Here is a 20,059-nt window from a genome sequence, read left to right as displayed (position 1 = left end):
CAGGAGGCTCTCTGGAGTCACTGTCATCAGGACTCTTAGCCCATCTATCATCTATGAGGCTCCCCCACTCTCATGACCTCATCACCTCTCAGGGATCCCATCTCACAAAACTATCCCCTTGGGGGAAAATCATTTAACATGTAGATCTTTTATAAGAGAGAGCAAGAGAGAAAGAATTGGTGTACCAGGGCACTGCAAATGAACCTCAGACATATGTTCATCCTGTGTGCATGCCACATTGTTCCTTGTGCATATGAGTCACCTTATGCATCTAGCTTACATAGGATCTGGGGAGTTGAACCTGGGGCCTTAGGCTTTGCAGGCCAGAACCTTAACTACTAAGTCATCTCTCCAGCCCAGGATTTTATTTTATTAATTTTTTTCCTTTTTTTTCCTCCCAAACTTTTATTAACAACTTCCATGATTATAAAAAATACCCCATGGTAATACACTCCAGCCCCCCCCCCCACTTTCCTCTTTGAAACTCCATTCTCCATCATACCCCTTCCCATCTCAATCAGTCTCTCTTTTAATTTTGATGTCATGATCTCTTCCTCCTTTTATGATGGTTTGTGCAGGTAGTGTCAGGCACTGTGAGGTCATGGATATCCAGGACATTTAGTGTCTGGAGGGAGCATGTTGTAGGGAGTCCTACCCTTCCTTTGGCTCTTACATTCTTTCCACCACCTCTTCCACATTAGACTCTGAGCCTTGGAAGGTGTGATAGAGATAATACAGTACTGAGCACTGCAGTCAATTCTTTCCATCACCGTGATACCTTCTGAGTCGTCCCAAGGTCACTACCATCTGAAAAGAGAAGATTCTCTACCAAAAGTGAGAGTAGCATTAATATAAGGGTGTGAACATTAACAGAAGTGCTTACTGGGCAGTTTGATAAGCATAGTATACACATTTAGCCAGACAACAGCAGACATTACGCCCCTAGGGCTCATGACTACCCCTGTTTTAAGTTTTCAGTATTAGGGATGTATTCCCTCCCATGCCGCTGGCCTCCAGTCCGATTAGAGGGAAGTTGGTTTCCCCCATAAGAGATGTGTAACTATTGCACCCATTGGCTCATTTGGCCTGCTGGTCAAATATAAGGCTTGCAAGTGTCCACTGTTGACTACCTTCATTTTTCTTTCTCCTTTTGAACTGCATGCAGAATAGCTTCTTCCAGCTTTCTGTCAGCTTGTCTACATGGAGGAGGTTATCAGCTCAGGTTCAGCAGGATTTCTCAGTGGCCTTGCAGCCCAAGTATGTGGTGTCCTCAGCAATAGTGTATTTTATTAATTTTTTTGTTTTGTTTTTCAAGGTAGTATTTGCATGCCATTGTTTTCCTCTCAGATCATGGAACTTCTCCTCAGGTATTTGGGTCAAAATAAACCCCCTTTTTCCTAAAAGCTGCCCTAGGTTGGGTGATTTCTTCCAGCAATGTGAACCTGAGTGCAACAGTAATGTTGGTACTGAAGAGAGGGATTGCTCCTAGACTCCTGACTATGTGGCTTTGGCCTTTAGGAGCTGAAGGAGGAATGTGGGAAGATTTGAAACCTTGACTTAAGAGATTTTCTGCAGTGCTGTAAGCACACATTGATTGACTATTCTGGTCAGGGTTAAAAGACCTTATGGCAGTAAGAACTATGGACTGTGAGGTTTGGCTTATGATGGTGAGAAGGAGTTTATGTGAAAAGCTTGCTGTTATGCTCCTGTCCTGAGAATTTTTACAGGGTTGCTTTGGGTAGAAATGACACAGAAATGGAATCTCTGGATAGAAACTGCTGGCCATTTAGCTGCAATTGAGAGATTATACCTTTGAAATTGGGCCTGTTGACCTGTGCTGGAGTCACAGGAAGAAGGTAGACTCTTTTTAAGGGGCCTGAGTGCTCAAGAAGTGTCCTGTTCTTCAAAGTCTGTTTATTCACCACTGGATTAACAAATTGGCACCCCACCTGGTATTGTGGAATATAAAATATGCATGAAAGAGTTACCAATTGAGTTTGCAATGTGGTCTTGTGTTTTGGAAATGGCCATGGGTAGTGTGAAGCAGGTTTGCTGGATGCCTGCATGGAGACCACATGGAGTGGTGAGGATGAGACCCTGTGGAGATGCTAGGACCAAGAGATGGCTGCTAAGGAAAGTGCCAGCCCCAGATGAAGTTTTCCAGGGCTGTGAGTAGCCTAGTTGGAGGGGTAGAATTGGAACTCTAATGACTTGTTGCTGTTTAGAATTATCCAACTTGAATACTTGTCACTGAGTAGAGTTGTTGGACTTGGAGCTAGAGTTTGATGTTTGTCCTGTTTAAATCTTGTATTTGTTGACTATTTCTTTTCTATGTACAGTGCCATCTCTTGTAGTGTGTTTATTCTGTGTCATCATTTTGAGGTTATTTTTAGGTATTATGGCTCAGTTGAAAGACCTTGGATTACAGGGATCTTTGAACATCATTAAGATGGATAAAAATTATGGATATTTTAAAATTTGGACTGAATGCATTTCATTTTACATCATGGATAGTTATCAGTTTATGGGGGCCAGGGGCAGAATGTGGTGGTTTCTTTCACTTGTCTTCAATAAATTTAGGTGTTCTGAATGCTAGGTCCCCAGCTGACTGATATTTGGGAAGTATCATCTCCTGGAGGCAGTGTATTGTTGGAGGTAGACTTATGGGTGTTATAGCTAGTTCCCCATGCCAGCGTTTCACCCACTGTCCTGTTGCTTTTGTCCACCTTACGTTGGCCAGGGATTGATGTCTACTCTCTGCTCATGCCATCTTTTTCCCCTGCCATCATGGAGCTTCCCCTCCAGTCTGTAAGCCAAAATAAACCCTTTTTTCCCCCCAAAGCTGCTCTTGGTCTGGTGATTTCTGCCAGCAGTGGAAACATGACTGCAAAACACTCTTAGGTATTAGACAATACTCAGTCAATGGGAAGTGCTCATTTTATGCTGTAGAATATATATGCATATATTTGTGTATAAAATTTAATAATACGTTCTGTATATTCTAACTTATGGCTTAGCAGGTAAGGTGCTTGGCTGTGAAGCTTAAGGACTCATGTGTGATTCTCCAGGTCCCACCTAAGCCATACACACAAGGTGGTGCACATGTCTGGAATGTGTTTGCAGTGGCTGGAGGCCCTAGCATACCAGTTCATTCTCTCACACTCTCTTCCTCTCTCCCTGTCTCATGAAAAAATAAAGCTAAACAAGAAGGAATATATCCCATCTTGGTAAATTCACAAATGTCCTGAATTGGATGCATCCACGTGCTCACCAAGCCAGCCAACAGTTAAGCCCCAAATTAGCAACCCTCCACTTTCACCTTTATTTTTTTATTTTTATTTTTTTTTATTTTTTATTTGAGAGCGACAGACACAGAGAGAAAGAAAGAGGGAGAGAGAGAGAATGGGGGCGCCAGGGCTTCCAGCCACTGCAAACAAACTCTAGACGCGTGCGCCCCCTTGTGCATCTGGCTAACGTGGGACCTGGGGAACCAAGCCTTGAACCGGGGTCATTAGGCTTCACAGGCAAGAGCTTAACCGCTAAGCCATCTCTCCAGCCCCCACTTTCACCTTTATGTGTGGTAATCCAGACCAATTTCACCTCCTTCCTTTAGATTTCCATATTGTCTGAAATAAATTTAAACTTTTTTCCTTATGAATTTTTTTTTGTGCTTGCTCTGATATGTCAAGTAAATTGTGACTCATTGGTAGCTTACATTATAAAATACTGAATGACATTTTCTCACAAAACAGCATTTAGATCATTATCCCATGAGTTTCCTCTAATAACATTTAGAATAAAGTTACTATCATCTAATAATATTGAGGGTAAATTGATTTAAAACAATGCCCTCTAATAGTATTTAGGATAAAATTCATTTTCTATGAATCTTAATTTCACTAATTGTTTTTTTTCTAATTTTTTTTTAATTTTTATTTATTTGAGAGAGACAGACACAGAGAGAAAGACAGATAGAGGGAGAGAGAGAGAGAATGGGCGCGCCAGGGCTTCCAGCCTCTGCAAACGAACTCCAGACGCGTGCGCCCCCTTGTGCATCTGGCTAACGTGGGACCTGGGGAACCGAGCCTCAAACTGGGGTCCTTAGGCTTCACAGGCAAGCGCTTAACCGCTAAGCCATCTCTCCAGCCCTCACTAATTCTTATATAAGCAGGAGCAAATAGATTGCAAAAACTTCATAACAAGCCGGGCATTGTGGCGCACACCTTTAATCCCAGCACTCGGGAGGCAGAGGTAGGAGGATCACAGTGAGTTCAAGGCCACCCTGAGACTCCATAGTGAATTCCAGGTCAGCCTGGGCTAGAGTGAGACACCCTACCTTGAAAAAATGGAAAGAAAAAAAATGTCATAACATAAGGTGATATTGTTTCTCATATCATTTCACAACGATTTGGAGAATTTTTAAAAGCTTAATGAGTACTGAACAGATAGATTAATGGTTACAGCACTTGCCTGTGAAGCTGAAAAACCCAGGTTCAATTTCCCCAGGACCCTCATAAAGCCAGATGTACAAGGGGGATCATGTGTCTGGAGTTTGTTTCCAGTCGTGATGTGCCCTTTCTCTCTCAATCTCTCTCTCTCTCTCTCTCTCTCTCTCTCTCTCTCTCTCTCTCTCTCTCTCTCTCTCTCTTTCCCTCTCTCTCCCTCTTTCTCTCTCTCTCTCTATATATATAACATATATATGTAATATGTATATTAAATCTCCAAAATAAAAATTTTTAAAGTTGCTTGAAAAGAAGAATGGTTGGGAATGATAATTTTTCTTGTATTTCCAGAAATCTTTCAAAGGCTTACTGGACAGCCACTCTATAATACTTACCTGCATTAGCAGGATGATAACTGTGATAGGAAAGAAGTGTCCTAATAGCTCTCACCTTTATTCACTAATGAGCCAAAATAGTGCTCTCATTTGTTCAACTTTAGTATCAGAGTCCTAATTTAGATACCTAAATTTTAAACTTAGTGGGCCTTGAAGGAACCATACAGAATTTTCAAATCTGTTTCCCTAATGTTAGGCAAAAATCACCCTTTCAAGAGTTCTGGTTACACGAGTCTATGCAATTTGTAATGATTGAATGTGATTTGGTTTCTTTTTAAAATTTATTTTATTTTTATTTCTTTTTTGAGAGACACACAGAGAGAAATGGACAAACTGAGACAGGGAGAGAATGGGCATGCCAGGGCCTTCAGCCGCTGCAAATGAACCCCAGATGCATACATCCTTTGGGTCCTTTGGCTTTGCAGGCAGGTACTTACAACACTAAGCCATCTGTCCAGCAACGTCTCAATTTTTAATAATAATTATACTATAATATACTTGGAAGACTTGACATATTTCAGTGGTCACTAATTGGTATACCAACCAGGGCTTGGGATAGTCAGTTTGATATTACTTTGACAAATTTCTTGAGATGTGCAAAATGACAAAAAGTTTGGTGTGTTCCCTTCATCATAGGCAGGAGAGAGAGAGCAGAGAGAGAAACAGAGAGAGGGAGGATGGGTCAGGATCCAAATATGCCCTTCAGAATCTGGCCATAATGACCTACTTCCTCCATTCATACTAGTGCAGCCAACTGAAGACAAACCCTTTAGTTACAAGAGCCTTTTATGGGCACTGTAAACTCAAAGCACAATATTCCCTATGGTTATCTGAATGTAAAATATCCCCATATGGCTTGGAGAGATAATTCAATGGTTAAAGTGCTTGCCTGCAAAGTCTAATGACCCAGGTTCCATCCCCCAGTACATAACTACAGCCAGATGCACAAACTGGCACATGCATCTGGAGTTTGGTAACTGTCTGGAGGACCTAGAATGCCCATATACTCTCTCTATCTCTATCATCTCTCTCTCCTTGTCTCTCTCTGTGTGTCTATATTTCTCTGCTTGCAAATAAGTAAATAAAATGTTTTTTTAAAAGTGATGGTACATGCCTTTAATTCCAGCACTTGAGAGACAGAGGTAGGAGAATGGCTGTGAGTTTGAGGACATGCTGAGAGTACATAGTAAATTCTAGGTCAGCCTGGACTATAGCAAGATACTACCTCACAAGAAAAAGCTTATATTCTTAAAAAAGTAAAATGTCTCCCATAGCCTCATATATTTGTGGCTAAGCCTCATACTTTATCCCCAGCCAGTGGAATCTGTGGGAAGTGGAGCATTGCTGGAGGGGGTGTGTCACTGGGAGTGGACCTTGGGATTGCATCATGAAGAACCTTCCTGCCTCCTGCCAGATCTAGAATCACTCTTGCTTCTTCCTCCCTGCTAAGAAGATGTGATACCTCACTGTCTGATCATGCCATGCTCTTTCCCCACATTTATATGAGGGTAAACCAAAATAAACCTTTACTTCCTTCATCTGCTTCCAGTCAGGTGTTTTTGTGCCAAAAATGAGGAAGAAGTACTCCACTTCCTTACTCAAGCTATTCTAATAGCTTGCTCTTATTGCTGGATTTTCTAACCCAGATTTTGTTCCCTTTCTTTATTTTAACAATATCCTCTTGTCACCTTGAACTGATAACATCTGAACACTGTTGCAGTCAAGTTCATATTGCTGGTAGAAATCACCCAACCAAGAGCAGCTTGTGGGAAAAGAAAAGAGGGCTATTTTGGCTTACAGACTCAAGGAAAAAGCTCTGAGATGGTGGGGAAAACAATGTCATGAGCAGAGTAGATACCATTCCCTGGCCAACATAAGGTGGACAATAGCAACATGAGAGTGTGCCAAACAATGGCAAGGGGGAAACTGAAATAACGCCCATAAGCCTGCCCCAGCAATACACTGCCTTGAGGAGGTTAATTCCCATAGCTCCATCAACTGGGAACCTAGCATTCAGAACACCTAAGTTTGTGGGGGACAGCCAAATCAAACCACCACATTCTGCCCCTGGCCCCATAAACCTACATCCATACATGATTTAAAATACAATTCATTCAGTCCAACTTAAAAGTCCCCATAGTTGCCTGGCCTTGTGGCGCACGCCTTTAATCCCAGCACTCAGGAAGCAGAGCTAGGACGATCACCGTGAGTTCAAGGTCACCCTGAGACTACATAGTGAATTCGAATTCCAGGTCAGCCTGTGCTAGAGTGAGACCCTACCTTGAAAGACCAAAAGTCCCCATAGTTGTTATCAATCCCAATGTTGGTCAAACATCCCCATAATCCAAGATCTTTTATCTGAGCCATAATACAAAAAAAAAAATCCCCTCCCTAAAACCATATTGGCACAGGGTAAATTTTCACACTGCAAAAGATGGCATTGGGCATAGCAAAGAAATATTCAATCAATACAAGATATAAAACAATCAGGGAAAACATCAAAGTGTGTAGCTTCAAGTCCAACAACTCTAGTCAGTGACAAGTCTCTAAGTCTGATAGATAATTCTAACCAGCAACAAGTCTCTGGAGTTCCAATTCTGCCCCTCCAGCTAGGTTACTCACAGTCCTGGAAAACTTCATCTGGGGCCAGAAGCTCTCCTTGGCAGCTGTTTCATGGTCCTGGCATCTCCACTGGGTCTCCACTGCAATCCACAGTTCATCCTCACTGCTCCATCTGGTCTCCATGCAATGCAGGCATCCAGCAAACCTGCTTCACAATGCACATTGCCAAAACACAAGACCGTGTTGCAAACTCAATGACCCTCTTTCCCGCATTTGTTATACTCCACAATTCCAGGTAGGGTGCCAATTTATTAATCGGGGGGGGGGGGGGAGGAGGACGGGGAATAAAGCATACTTTGAAGAACAGGACACTCATTGAGCGCTCAGGCCCCTTCAAAAGACTCTACACTCTTCCTGTTGCCCCAGCACAGGTCAAGTGGCCCAATTCAATTGCAGCCAAACAGGTAGCAGTTTGGGCCTAAAGATTCCTTTCGGTACCATCTCCCTCTGCTCACACCCCCTGCACAGCTTCTCAGGACCCTGGCATAACAGCAAGCTTCCCACGCACACTCTAAGCCCAGTCCAAAGAAAGCTCTTTCTCACCCTCATAAGCCAAACCTCACATTCCATAGTTCTTACTGCCTTCAGGTATTTCAACTCGGACCAGAATACTCCATCAGGCTGTACTTATAGCACTGCAAGGCATCTCTTAGGCCAAGGTTTCAAATCCTTCCACATTCCTCTTGAAAACCAGCTCCAAAAGGCCAAAGCCACAGTCAGGTGTCTAGCAGCAATCCCACTCCTCAGTACCACTTCACTGTTGCAGTCAGGTTCATATTGCTGTTAGAAATCATCCAACCAAGAGTAGCTTGTGGGGAAAAGAGGGTTATTTTGGCTTATAGGCTCAAGGGGAAAGCTCCATGATGGCTGGGAAAACAATGGCATGAGCAGAGAGTGGATACCATCCCCTGACCAACAAAAGGTGGACAACAGCAACAGAAGAGTGTATCAAACATTGGCAAGGGGACACTGGCTATAACACCCATAAGCTCACCCCCAACAATACACTGCCTCCTGGAGGCTTTAATCCCCAAATCTCCATCAGCTGGGAACCTAGCATTCAGAACACCTAAGTTTATGGGGACAGCCAAATCAAACCACCAAAAACATCTTCTCATCAACATTAGAGATTCTGAAATCTCTTAAATCTTCTTAAAACCAAAATGAAAAAAATAAATCTTCACAACATTATTTGCTGGGGCACAGTAATAAACTCTCACATGTTGGGAGAGTAAAATAGCAGGCTGTTTTCCTCTGGGAGGGTGGAGACCTGAGCTCAGTGCATGAATTTCAGAGCTCTGTTCTCTTGAGGTCTCTCTCCTTGGCTTGCAGAACCATCTCCTCCCAGGAGATATCCTGCTGTGCATGTCTGTGTCTCTATATCTTCTTCGTATAAAGACCCTCATTTTGTGCGACAACGGCCAGGGAGTTCATGGTCCTTCAATTTTCTTTTCAAAGATTCCCATCTCCATCATATACGGTACTGTGCTGAGGTCCTGGGAGATCGAAGTCATTCTTTTTTGTGTGTGTGGATTTTTTGAGGCAGTGTCTCCCTCTAGCCCATCCTGACCTGAAGCTCACTATGAAGTGTCAGGCTGGCCTAGAACTCATGGCCGTGGTCCTCCTACCTCTGCCTCTCTCGTGCTGGGATTAAAGGAATGCACTATCACAACTCACTTCAAAGTTGTTAGCACATGAATTGTGGAGTAAACATGATTCAGCCAGTAATAATGACTTCATACATCATTATAGTTCCCCTGAGCTTTCTTTAACGCCCTGTCATGTCTTGACCTTGGGACAGTGCTTTTATCGCTGACAGGCAATGTGTCCATATTTCTTCTTTTTCAATCATACTTATTGAATTTTATACATTTTAGAGAGACTGAGAGACAGAATTGGTGCATCAGGGCCTCAACCACTGCAATAGAACTCCAAATGCTTGTACCACCTAGAGGGCATATGTTGTAATGGGGTCCAGTGTCACACAAGTAAGACCATTGATTCACAGAATGTGAGGCAAAGTTTTATTGGGTAAAAAAGAAAGAAAAGGTATAAAAAGATAGTCTGGTATACCAGGTCTGTGACCCAGAGGGCATCTCAGGGGGACAGCAACCGTGAACTGTTCAGAACGCCAGCTTTTATTGGAAATAACCACATGATGTTAACAAAAAATGGGAGTTAAACCTTAAATCACAATTTACATGTGACTGATACAGCCATAAAAGTAAAAAAAAAAAAAAAAAGGAACTTGTGAACAGATCTGTTGGTCAGTTACAGGAAGTGCCATGGGGGTGGGGGTGCAAGGTGGGCCTGTGACCAGGAGGCCTGCTTATCTGAAGGAGTTTGCTCAACAATGCAGGCCCAGGAAATACTGTTCATCCCAGCAGAACCTCTTGTTTACCTGCTATTAGCAGCGTGTCCTGTTTGTCAATCATCAACAGAGCCTCCTGAGTTCTATATTTTTCTAGATTAGGTATAAAGAAATGTAGAGAAATATAACATTTTGCTCTCTTTACAGTGTGACCTTGTCCATGCCTCACCTTTATGCGTCTGGTTTATGTGGTATCTTGAGAGTTAAACATGGGTCTTTAGGCTTCGCTGGCAAGTGCCTTAGCAACTAACGTGTCCCTGCAGCCCAAAATTTGTCTATCTTTCTGATTTACACCAGAGACATGGAGAAATAATTGGCTGGCCTGATTCCTAGGAATAGGTGGGGACCACTAATCCTGGTGTGTGATGAAAGTAGGATTGGTATGAGTGCCCAAGCTGGCATAGAGTGCAAGTGGATATCAGCAATCTGACACATCCCTTTACCTCGTTCCCTGACAGTTCTGGAACCATGAATAAGAACTGATCTTAAAATTTCAGATTTCCCAAAATCCAAATCTCTGGTAAATATATCATCTTAAAACTTGAAGAAAGTAAGTACCTGGTCATGTCTTACAGAAAAAGTGTATCTGTCAAAGGGTTAGAAATAAAGAGATTCACCATTCAGTACCTTTATTTAATTAGTTTATTTGAAAGAGAAAGAGAAAAAGGTATATAGACACACAGAGAGAGAATGGGCATGCCAGGGCCTGTAGTCACTGCAAACAAACTCCAGACATGTGCACCGTCTTGTACTGAAGGAACCCCAGGAAGGGGACCCCACGTTCTGCCCGGATATGGTGACACCCCAAATCACTCACGAGAAGCGGTCTTGATGCAAACTGCAAGAGGATTTTATTCCAAGCACACTGGGGCCCACAGTCGTACACCTCACAGGGGTGGAGGACTGCAGAGCCCCGAATGCAGGAACGGGACAGTTTTTATAGGGTTTCTAACAAAGCCTGTGCACTAGACCAATCATTTTTTTTAATATCAGGAGCCCGCAGGGTGCGAGCCAGTCAGTTTGTGCCACCCCATAGTTTCTAAGCCAATTAGTTTAATTTGTTCAAGCCCCTTGTGGACCAATCATTCTCTTATGACCTTGGTGGTCAGCATTTGCGCAGGTCCTTGGGTGGGAGTAGCAGAGTGTGGTATCAGTCTCCTATGACCTTGGAGGTCAGCATTTGTGCAGGTCCTTAGGTGGGGCTATCAGAGTATGGTATCAGCCTCCTATGACCTTGGTGGTCTGAGGCAGGCTACTACAGCTTATGGTGCGAGCTACTAAGGCTTACAGTGTGGGCTATTAAGGCTTATGGTGCAGACTATTTACAGAAACCAAATAAGTGGTTCACTTCATTACTCATTTCCCATCCTTGAGGGCTATCTCATGTCCTTTTTACCTAGTTTTATATTAGGAGCGGGCTCTGATATAATGAGAAGAGGGATTCTTTACTTGCTTCCAACAGAGAGTAAAGCCTGGAGTTTGAGGTATGCAGGGGCCCGCTTAAGCTCCCTTTGCAGCATGATAGTATTTCTGGGCTTCTGAATTCTTGGGCCTTTCAGTACATCTTGCTTACATGGGTACTGGGAATCCAACCTGCATCCTTAGGCTTTGCAGGCAAGTGCTAGAACCATTAAACCTTCAGGCCACCCTTCTGTATCATTACTTTAATTGACCATTTAGTAGCTGTCGGTCATGGGTTACATAAAAGGCAATCAAGATAGCTTCAGAATGAAAAAATGTAAATTGGAGCACATTTTACAACTCACCTATTGCCTATAACTGGAAAATTAGTTAAATAGAGATTTTTTAAAACATTTTTGATAATTTTATAAATGCATACTTAAATAACCTCTGTCTCTTGGGAAGGGAGAAGTTGGGTTTTTTGTTTATTTGTTTGTTTGTTTTTAAAAGAAACAAGTTTCCAATAGCTTGACAGAGAAATTGTTTTAGTAGAAAAAAACAATCACTATTGCAACCCAATAGAATTTATAGCCAAAATGACCACACATCAAAACAGTCATTCTCTTACCTCCCTGGTAAGCGAGGTAAGTGAAATTCAGATCAGTCCCCCTACTTGAGATCCTAATTTCAATGAAATTTATGGGTGACAGGCATGATAATACAAAGGAGAATATCTCCAACAGGACAACTTTATAATTTAAAGAGGAGTGCTGAATGATTTAAAATCAATATATACTGTTTTGGGAGGGGCTGGGGGAATTTTATTTGCCCTACTTGTACATTGTTTGCCCTACATTGTTCCCACATGACTCCCAATAATAAGCTTCAATTTGTGGAAACACAACTGATTGCCATGAAGATGATTGCAACATTGCAAACAGGATTAGGGATTCAAGTGGGAAATAGGCAGCAGGAACTCAGAACTCTTAACAAACAACATCCTGTTGTTATGAAAGCAACCTTCAAACTGTCATGCATAACCCAAAATCCATCCTTGTATTTTGTGATTTCTTTTGTCTTCTCATTTGGCTCAGAAAAATGCATCACCATCGAACCAAAATTTATTTTGAGATGAAAATGTCACAGAACGTTGAAAATATGTTATAGATGAAGACAACCAGAGTATGTTACCAAAAATCTTATGATGAACATATATGCTAGGACCATTTTTGAGGAAATATAATGATTTTTCTAAATCACTACAGCAGTGAAATGCATCCAAGTCACAACAGAAAACTATTATTGCTGTAATCAGTGGTCATTCTTTCTCCCCATTTCACTCTCTCCTTGTAAATTAAAAAAAAAAATGTAAAACTGCTTTTAAGTCTTAAAGAGATTGCAAAGTGAATTATGTCTGTGCCTAATCAGATTCAGAAACAGGATTTAAACCCAATCATTCAACGACTCAATTTTCAGATTCAAGCTGTCATAGGGTAAGGTGCACAAAATATACATGAAAACAAGCATGGGGATGGAGAGATGACTTAGCCAATAAGGGGCTTGCCTGCAAACCCTAAGGACCCAGGGCAGACTCCCCAGTAGCCACAGAAAGCCAGATGCACAAGGTGGCAGAGGAATGGGGAGTTCATGTGCAGTGGGTGGAGGCCCTGGCGTGCCCATGGTCTCACTTTCTCTACTTCTTTCTCTCTGCCTCTCCCCAATAAATAAATAAATGAAATATATATATTAAAAAATCCTAATATGTAAAAGCAAAATTAGCAAGCATCCATTGGCTCTGAGTCTAGTTAACTGTATGATGTTCACTTGAGGAGACCCCTGAGCTCCTTGAAGTAGAAAACAGGAGAACTCTGTACTGGACTATATGTGGGACACAAGACAAAAACAGCATATGACTGGTAGACAAGACCTCCAGAGAAGATGTAAATTGGGAAGAATTTTCCTAAACTTCATATCATAATTTCATATAACTAGCCATATTTTCTTGTATCTTGTATTTTGCAGTCTGATTTAAAAGGAAAAGGACAAAAAGAAGTTGATGTTCCAAAAAAAAAAAAATGATGTTATACAGAGTGACACTCTGACCATTTCTTATGAAATCCAACTAAATGACACATCCATGGATCTTGCTTTCATTAGGAAATGGAATACACACAAATAAACCATAAGGTAGGAAAATGTGCTGTTATATATAAATGTTATATATGTGTGTATTACATATATACATATTACATATTTATACATGTCATATATATATGTATAATATGAATATAAGCATTTATAGTCAGCTGAACAGGACCAAGAATCACCTGGAAGATATTAATTATATAGATTAGGTTAGCCTATACGTGTGCCTTAAAGAAATTTCTAGCTTAGATTAATCGAGGTGGGAAGACCCAGCCTGTCAGTGGCACCATCCCATAGGATGGGGTCCTGGACTTTTTATTTTTTCTTTTTGGTTTTTCAAGTAGGGTCTCACTCTAGCTCAGGCTGACCTATAATTCACTATTTAGCCTTAGGGTGGCCTCAAACAGTGATCCTCCTACCCCTGCTTCTCCAGTGCTGGAATTAAAGGTGTGCACCACCATTCCTGGCTTAAAACAAGAATCTCCATTCTCTTTTTGCTCTTTTGAGTTTTCAAGGTATGGTCTCACTCTAGCTCCAGGCTGACCTTGAATTCACTATGTAGTCTCAGGGTGGCCTTGAACTTATGGTGATCCTCCTACCTCTGCCTTCTAAGTGCTGGGATTAAAGGCATGTGCCACCATGCACAACCGGTCCTGAACTATATAAAAAGGAGAGATTTGGGGCTGGAGAAATGGCTAAGCAATTGAGGCGCTTGCCTGCAAAACCTAAGAACCCGTTTGACTCACCAGGACCCATGTAAGACGGACACATGAGGTGACAAAAAACATAAAAGGTTACACATGCGTACAAGGTAGCACATGTGTCTGGAGTCTGAGTGCAGTGATCAGAGGTCCTGATGTGCCAATTTTCTCTCTCTCCCTTCCCTTCTCTATTCTCTTTCTTTCTGTCTGTCATACAAAGAAGATTACAAAATGAAAAAGAAGAGAGCTGGGCTGGAGGGGTGGCTTAGCAGTTAAGGTGCTTGTCTGCAAAGCCAAAGGACCCACCTTCAATTTCCCAGGACCTACGTTAGCCAGATGCACAAAGGAGTGCATGCATCTGGAGTTTGTCTGCAGTGGTTGGAAGCCCTGGCCATTCTCACTCTCGGTCTCTAATAAATAAGTAAAAATTTTAAAAAGGAGAGAGCTAGCGGAGTACCAACATTGTCTTTCTTTCTTTTTTGCTCTCTCATTTCTTCCTCAGTGAATATGAGCAGACTTGCTTCAAGTTCCTGCCTCCAAGCCTTCCCAACCATGATAGACTATAACATGTAACTGTAAGTCAAAATAAAGCTTTCCTTTAAATACACATATTATTTATTTATTTATGAGGGAAAGAGGCAGATAGACTGAGAGAGTGAAATGGGGAAAAGGGCCTTCCAGCCCCTCTAAAACTCCAGAATGTACCACCTTGTGCATCTGACTCTACATGGGTACTAGGCAATAGAACCTGGGACCTTAGGCCTACACAGGCAAGCACCTTAAGCACTGAGCCATCTCTCCAGCCCTGAGCCTTCCATTCTGAGACTGATTTCTATCTGGTACTTTGTGCAGCAATAAGAAGGTAACTAATACAGTCAGAATATCAAATGTCCCATGTAAGTCTCATGTCTTTTCAGGCTCAGTCTTAGCTTTCGGTGCCATTTTGGAAGGAAATATTAAAAGGTGGGCATAGAGCCTGATGAACCAATTACCAATTGCTAAAAATAGACACTATGGGTGATGATTTCTTTTATAACAAAGGACATCTGTGGTTTGTCACAACAAAATCCCATGGTGATGCCTATGGTTGTCAGAGCTTCACTATAAAATGGCCTGCAAGTTGAAATAAGCCAGGGAATTGAGAAGTGCGTTACTATTGCAGTCAGGTTCGCATTGATGGAAGAAAACCAACCAAGAGCAGCTTGTGGGGGCAAAAAGTCTATTTTGGCTTACACACTCAAGGGGAAGCTCCAAGATGGCAGGAGAAAATGATGGCATGATCAGAGTGTGGTATCACCTCCTGACAAATATCAGGTGGACAACAGCAGCAGGAGAGTGTGCCAAACACTGGCCAAAACACCCATAAGCCCACCCCCAACAATACACTGCCTCCAGGAGGATTCAATTCCCCAATGCCCATCAGTCAGCTGGGGACCTAGAATTCAGAACATCTGAATCAAACCACCACCCCAAGCCAACCTACTTATCACCTATCCACTGATTTTTAAAAAAAAAAATTTTTTGTTTATTTTTATTTATTTATTGGAGAGTGACAGAGAGAAAGAGGCAGAGAGAGAGAATGGGCGCACCAGGGCCTCCAGCCACTGCAAACCAACTCCAGACGCGTGCGCCCCCTTGTGCATCTGGGTCCTGGGGAATTGAGCCTCGAACCGGGGTCTTTAGGCTTCACAGGCAAGCGCTTAACTGCTAAGCCATCTCTCCAGCCCTCCACTGATTTTTCTTGTTACCCAGGAAGCCTCGAGGCAAGAGGGAAAAAGTCACCCAGTGTTCCAGTGAGGTCACTAAGAACACTGGCTTCTGCAATGCCAACTAACAGTTTTTACAGAAAAAAAATCTTTAGCCCCCATGCAAACCAGATTACTTATAAGCTGTCAACCTTGGCTAGGTGGCATGTGGGCTGGTCAATCAGGACTCCCACCATCCTCACAAGAGCTCTGTTCACAGGTAGACCAAATGTCTGAGGGAAAGGAACCAGGAACCAGCCAGCAGTGCACATTCTCCCTCCTCTCCCACTAAATTTCTCCTTTGATGGTGCATGAAATTAAGCCTCAGCTGCTGTTCTAATTTAGTAGACACAAAAAGTTACACGTCCTGTAAAATACAAATGCCACTACACTGGGATTAGGCTAACCATGCATTCCAAGTGCAATTTTCTATGACCTCAAGACATAGTGAACTGTATCTTTGTCTCCATTTTTGTATATGTGGCAATGTAGGAACATTCCTCTGACCTTACTCTACTTTCTGGAATGGCCACTGCAAACAGTGTTTGTTTTTCAAACTGAAAATTATATCTATACACTTGATTCGATGGCACTAATACTGAAATGAGAGCCTGTGGTGGTTTGATTCATGTGTTCCCCATAAACTTAGGTGTTCTGAATGCTAGGTTCCCAGATGATGGAGGTTTGGGAATTAACACCTCCTGGAGGCAGAGTATTGTTGGGGGCAGGCTTGTGGGTGTTATAGCCAGTTTCCCCATGCTGGTGCTTGGCACACTCTCCTGTTGTTATTGTCTACCTTATGTTGTCTAGGGGTTGATGTTCACCCTCTGCCCTTGCCACTGTGGAGCTTCCCCTCAAGCCTGTAAGCCAAAATAAATGTTTTTCCCACAAGCTGCTCTTGGTTGGGTGATTTTTACCAACAATGTGAACCTGACTGCAACATGCAGTGTGAAGCAGGGTTGCTGGATGCCTGCATGGAGACCCAATGGGACCATGAGGATGAACTGTGGATTGCAGTGGAGACCCAGTGGAGGTGCCAGGACCATGAGATGACTGCCAAGGAGAGCTGCCGTCCCAATGAAGTTTACCAGGACTGTGAGTAGCCTAGCTGGAGGGGTGGAATTGGAATGCCAGAGACTTGTTGCTGGTTAGAATTATCGGACTTGAAGATTTGTCACTGGCTAGAGTTGCTGGACTTGAAGCTACAGAGTTTGATGTTTGCCCTGGTTGTTTAAATGTTGTATTGGTTGAATGTTTCTTTACTATGCCCAAAGCCATCTTCTGCAGTGTGAATATTCTGTGCCATTATGGGTTTTGGGAGGGATTTTTTGGTTATTACGGCTCAGTTAAAAGATCATGGACTATGAGGATGTTTGCACATCATTGGGATTGATAAAAGCTATGGGGACTTTTAAAGTAGGACTGAATACATTGTATTTTACATCATGTATGGATATAACTTTATGGGCACCAGGGGTGGGATGTGGTAGTTTAATTCAGGTGTCACCTATAAACTTAGGTGTTCTGAATGCTGGGTTCCCAGCTGATGGAGATTTGGAAATTAATGCCTTCTGGAGGCAGTGCACTGTTGGGAGCGGGCTTGTGGGTATTACAGCCAGTTTCCCTTTGCCAGTGTTTGGCACACTCTCCTGTTGCTATTGTCCACCTTATGTTGGCCAGGGGTGATGTCCACCCTGTGCTCATACCACTTTCTCCTCTGCCATCTTGGGGCTTCCCCTTGAGTCTATAAGCTAAAATAAGCCCATTTATTCCCCAAAGCTTCTCTTGGTCAGGTGATTTCTGCCAGCAATGCAAACCTGATTGCATTGTGGACCAATAATTATGGGCGGATAAATACAGATTCTGTTGTTATTTGAATATGAAATGTACCATATAGGCTCCTGTGCTAAAGGTGTGGTCCCTGGCTAGTGGTGTTCGTGGGGGATGGTGGAAACTCTGGGAGGAAGGGTCACTGAAAAGTGTGTCTTTGGAAGTTATACCTGGTCCCTTTCCTATTCTATTTTCTTTACTTTTTTGATGATAGGGAGAGACAAAATGGGTGCATGCCAGGGCCTTCAGCTACTACCAGTGAACTTGAGACATATGCTCCACCTTATGTATCTAGCTTTATGTGGGTTCTGGGGAATTGAACCTGGGTTCTTAGGCTTTGCAGGTAAGCACCTTAACCACTGAGTCATCTCCCCAGCCCGTCCCCCTCTTTCAATTTTCTATGAAGAGAGCAAACTCCACCACTTGCACTTCCACCACATGGTACCCTTCCCAACTGTATAAGACCCAGGGACCTTGCACTGACTGAACCCTCCAAAACTACAAATCGAAAGGAGAATCTGCTTCTCTCTTTCAGATAGATGCAGATCCTAAGGAGAGAGCTGCCCTAACATACCTCAAAAAGGGGCCTAACTGAAACTAAGGACAATTGGCAAAACAAGCAAGGGTGATGTCTTCCTGATGAACTGGATACCAGCACAAAGGGGAAGGAGACTAACACAGAGAAAAATCAACTCCTACCAAATCAGAGAGCCAGAGCCTCAGAGGCCCCCAACACCTCAGCACTGAAGCAGACCAACAATGAACCCAACATGGCTCAGGGAAATTTTGCGGAAGAGGGGGCGGAAAGAATGTCAGAGTCACATGTTGGGTCATGATATGCAGAGACATTTATCGTACCAATAACTGTGGGCTAACTCCACAATGCGCGACCCATTTATATCAACAAGGAGGGTCCAATGGGAGGGGGTAGATCATGGATGAGCCTAAACAATGGTACCAAACTGCCTGTATTTGCTGAAAAGAAAACAAATAAATTAAATTTAAAAAAACTAAAAAAAAGAAAATTTTCTTCTTAATAAAAAATATTGTTTGTTTGTTTATTTATTTATTTATTTGAGAGAGAATCAGTGCACCAGTGCCTTTAGCCATTACAAACTCCAGATGCATGCACTACTTTGTGCATCTGGCTTATCTGGGTCTTTGGGAATCAAAATCAAAAGTTCCTTTTGCTTTGCAGACAAATGTCTTAACAGTAAAGCTATATCTCCAGACAACATGTCCTTCCTTTTAATGTTCTTTTGGGTATTTTGGTTACAGCTATCAGACATAACTAATACAGACATCATGACCATTTTGCCTTTTAATTCCGTTATTGAACTGTGACTTTCATATGTTACCATCCAATCATTGTAAAGGTAAATTTCAATGATTTGAAAGGAATTTTGGGAGTTCTTCATGGATTTTGGGACATTTATATCTTTGCTAAAAGGAGTTGCATGTTGATGACTGCTTTTACCCACTTTATTTACTCCATATTCAACCACAATCAGTCGCCAGAGTCATTTGACGTCTTTATCAGGTTGTTGGGCTGGAGAGATGACTTAGTATTTAAGGCAATTGTTGGCAAAGCCAAAAGATGCAGGGTGAATTCCCCAGTACACACGTAAAGCCAGATGCACAAGGTTGTGCATACATCTGGAGTTCGCTTGCAGCAGCTAGAGGCCCTGGCACACCCATTCTCTTTCTCCCTTTCTAGTAAATAAATAAAAATTTAAAAATAGGGCTGGAGAGATGGCTTAGCGGTTAAGCGCTTGCCTGTGAAGCCTAAGGACCCCGGTTCGAGGCTCGGTTCCCCAGGTCCCATGTTAGCCAGATGCACAAGGGCGCGCACACGTCTGGAGTTCGTTTGCAGAGGCTGGAAGCCCTGGCACGCCTGTTCTCTCTCTCTCCCTCTATCTGTCTTTCTCCCTGTGTCTGTCGCTCTCAAATAAATAAATAAAAAATGAACAAAAAAATTATAAAAATATATATTTATCAATATGGTTTCTATAGAAAGTGTTCCCTTCTACAATGAAGGCTTGATCTCCAACTCTGTATTCAGAGGTGGGCCTTTTGCAACGTGATTGATCATGCGGGGTGTGGCCTCATCAATGCAATAAAACCTGGATGGACTGATGTGAGCTGGTGGAGACTCAGTAAAGCAGGACCTAGTGGGCAGAAGTGGATTTTGTGGAGTGTTGTAGAAGGGTATAGCTTTTTAAAAATATATGTATTTTATTTCATTTAAGAGAGAGAGAGACAGAGAAAGAGAGACAGACACAGAATGGCCACACTAGGACCTCTAGCCACTACAAATGAACTCCAGATGTATAGGCACCAAGGTACCACCTTGGGTTTCTGTCTTACATGGGTAATGGAGAATAGAACTTGAGTCCTCAGGCTTTGC

Source organism: Jaculus jaculus, unplaced genomic scaffold, assembly GCF_020740685.1.
Source record: "Jaculus jaculus isolate mJacJac1 unplaced genomic scaffold, mJacJac1.mat.Y.cur u25, whole genome shotgun sequence".
In the NCBI taxonomy this organism is placed as follows: Eukaryota; Metazoa; Chordata; class Mammalia; order Rodentia; family Dipodidae; genus Jaculus; species Jaculus jaculus.
Note: the sequence above shows the minus strand (reverse complement) of the source record.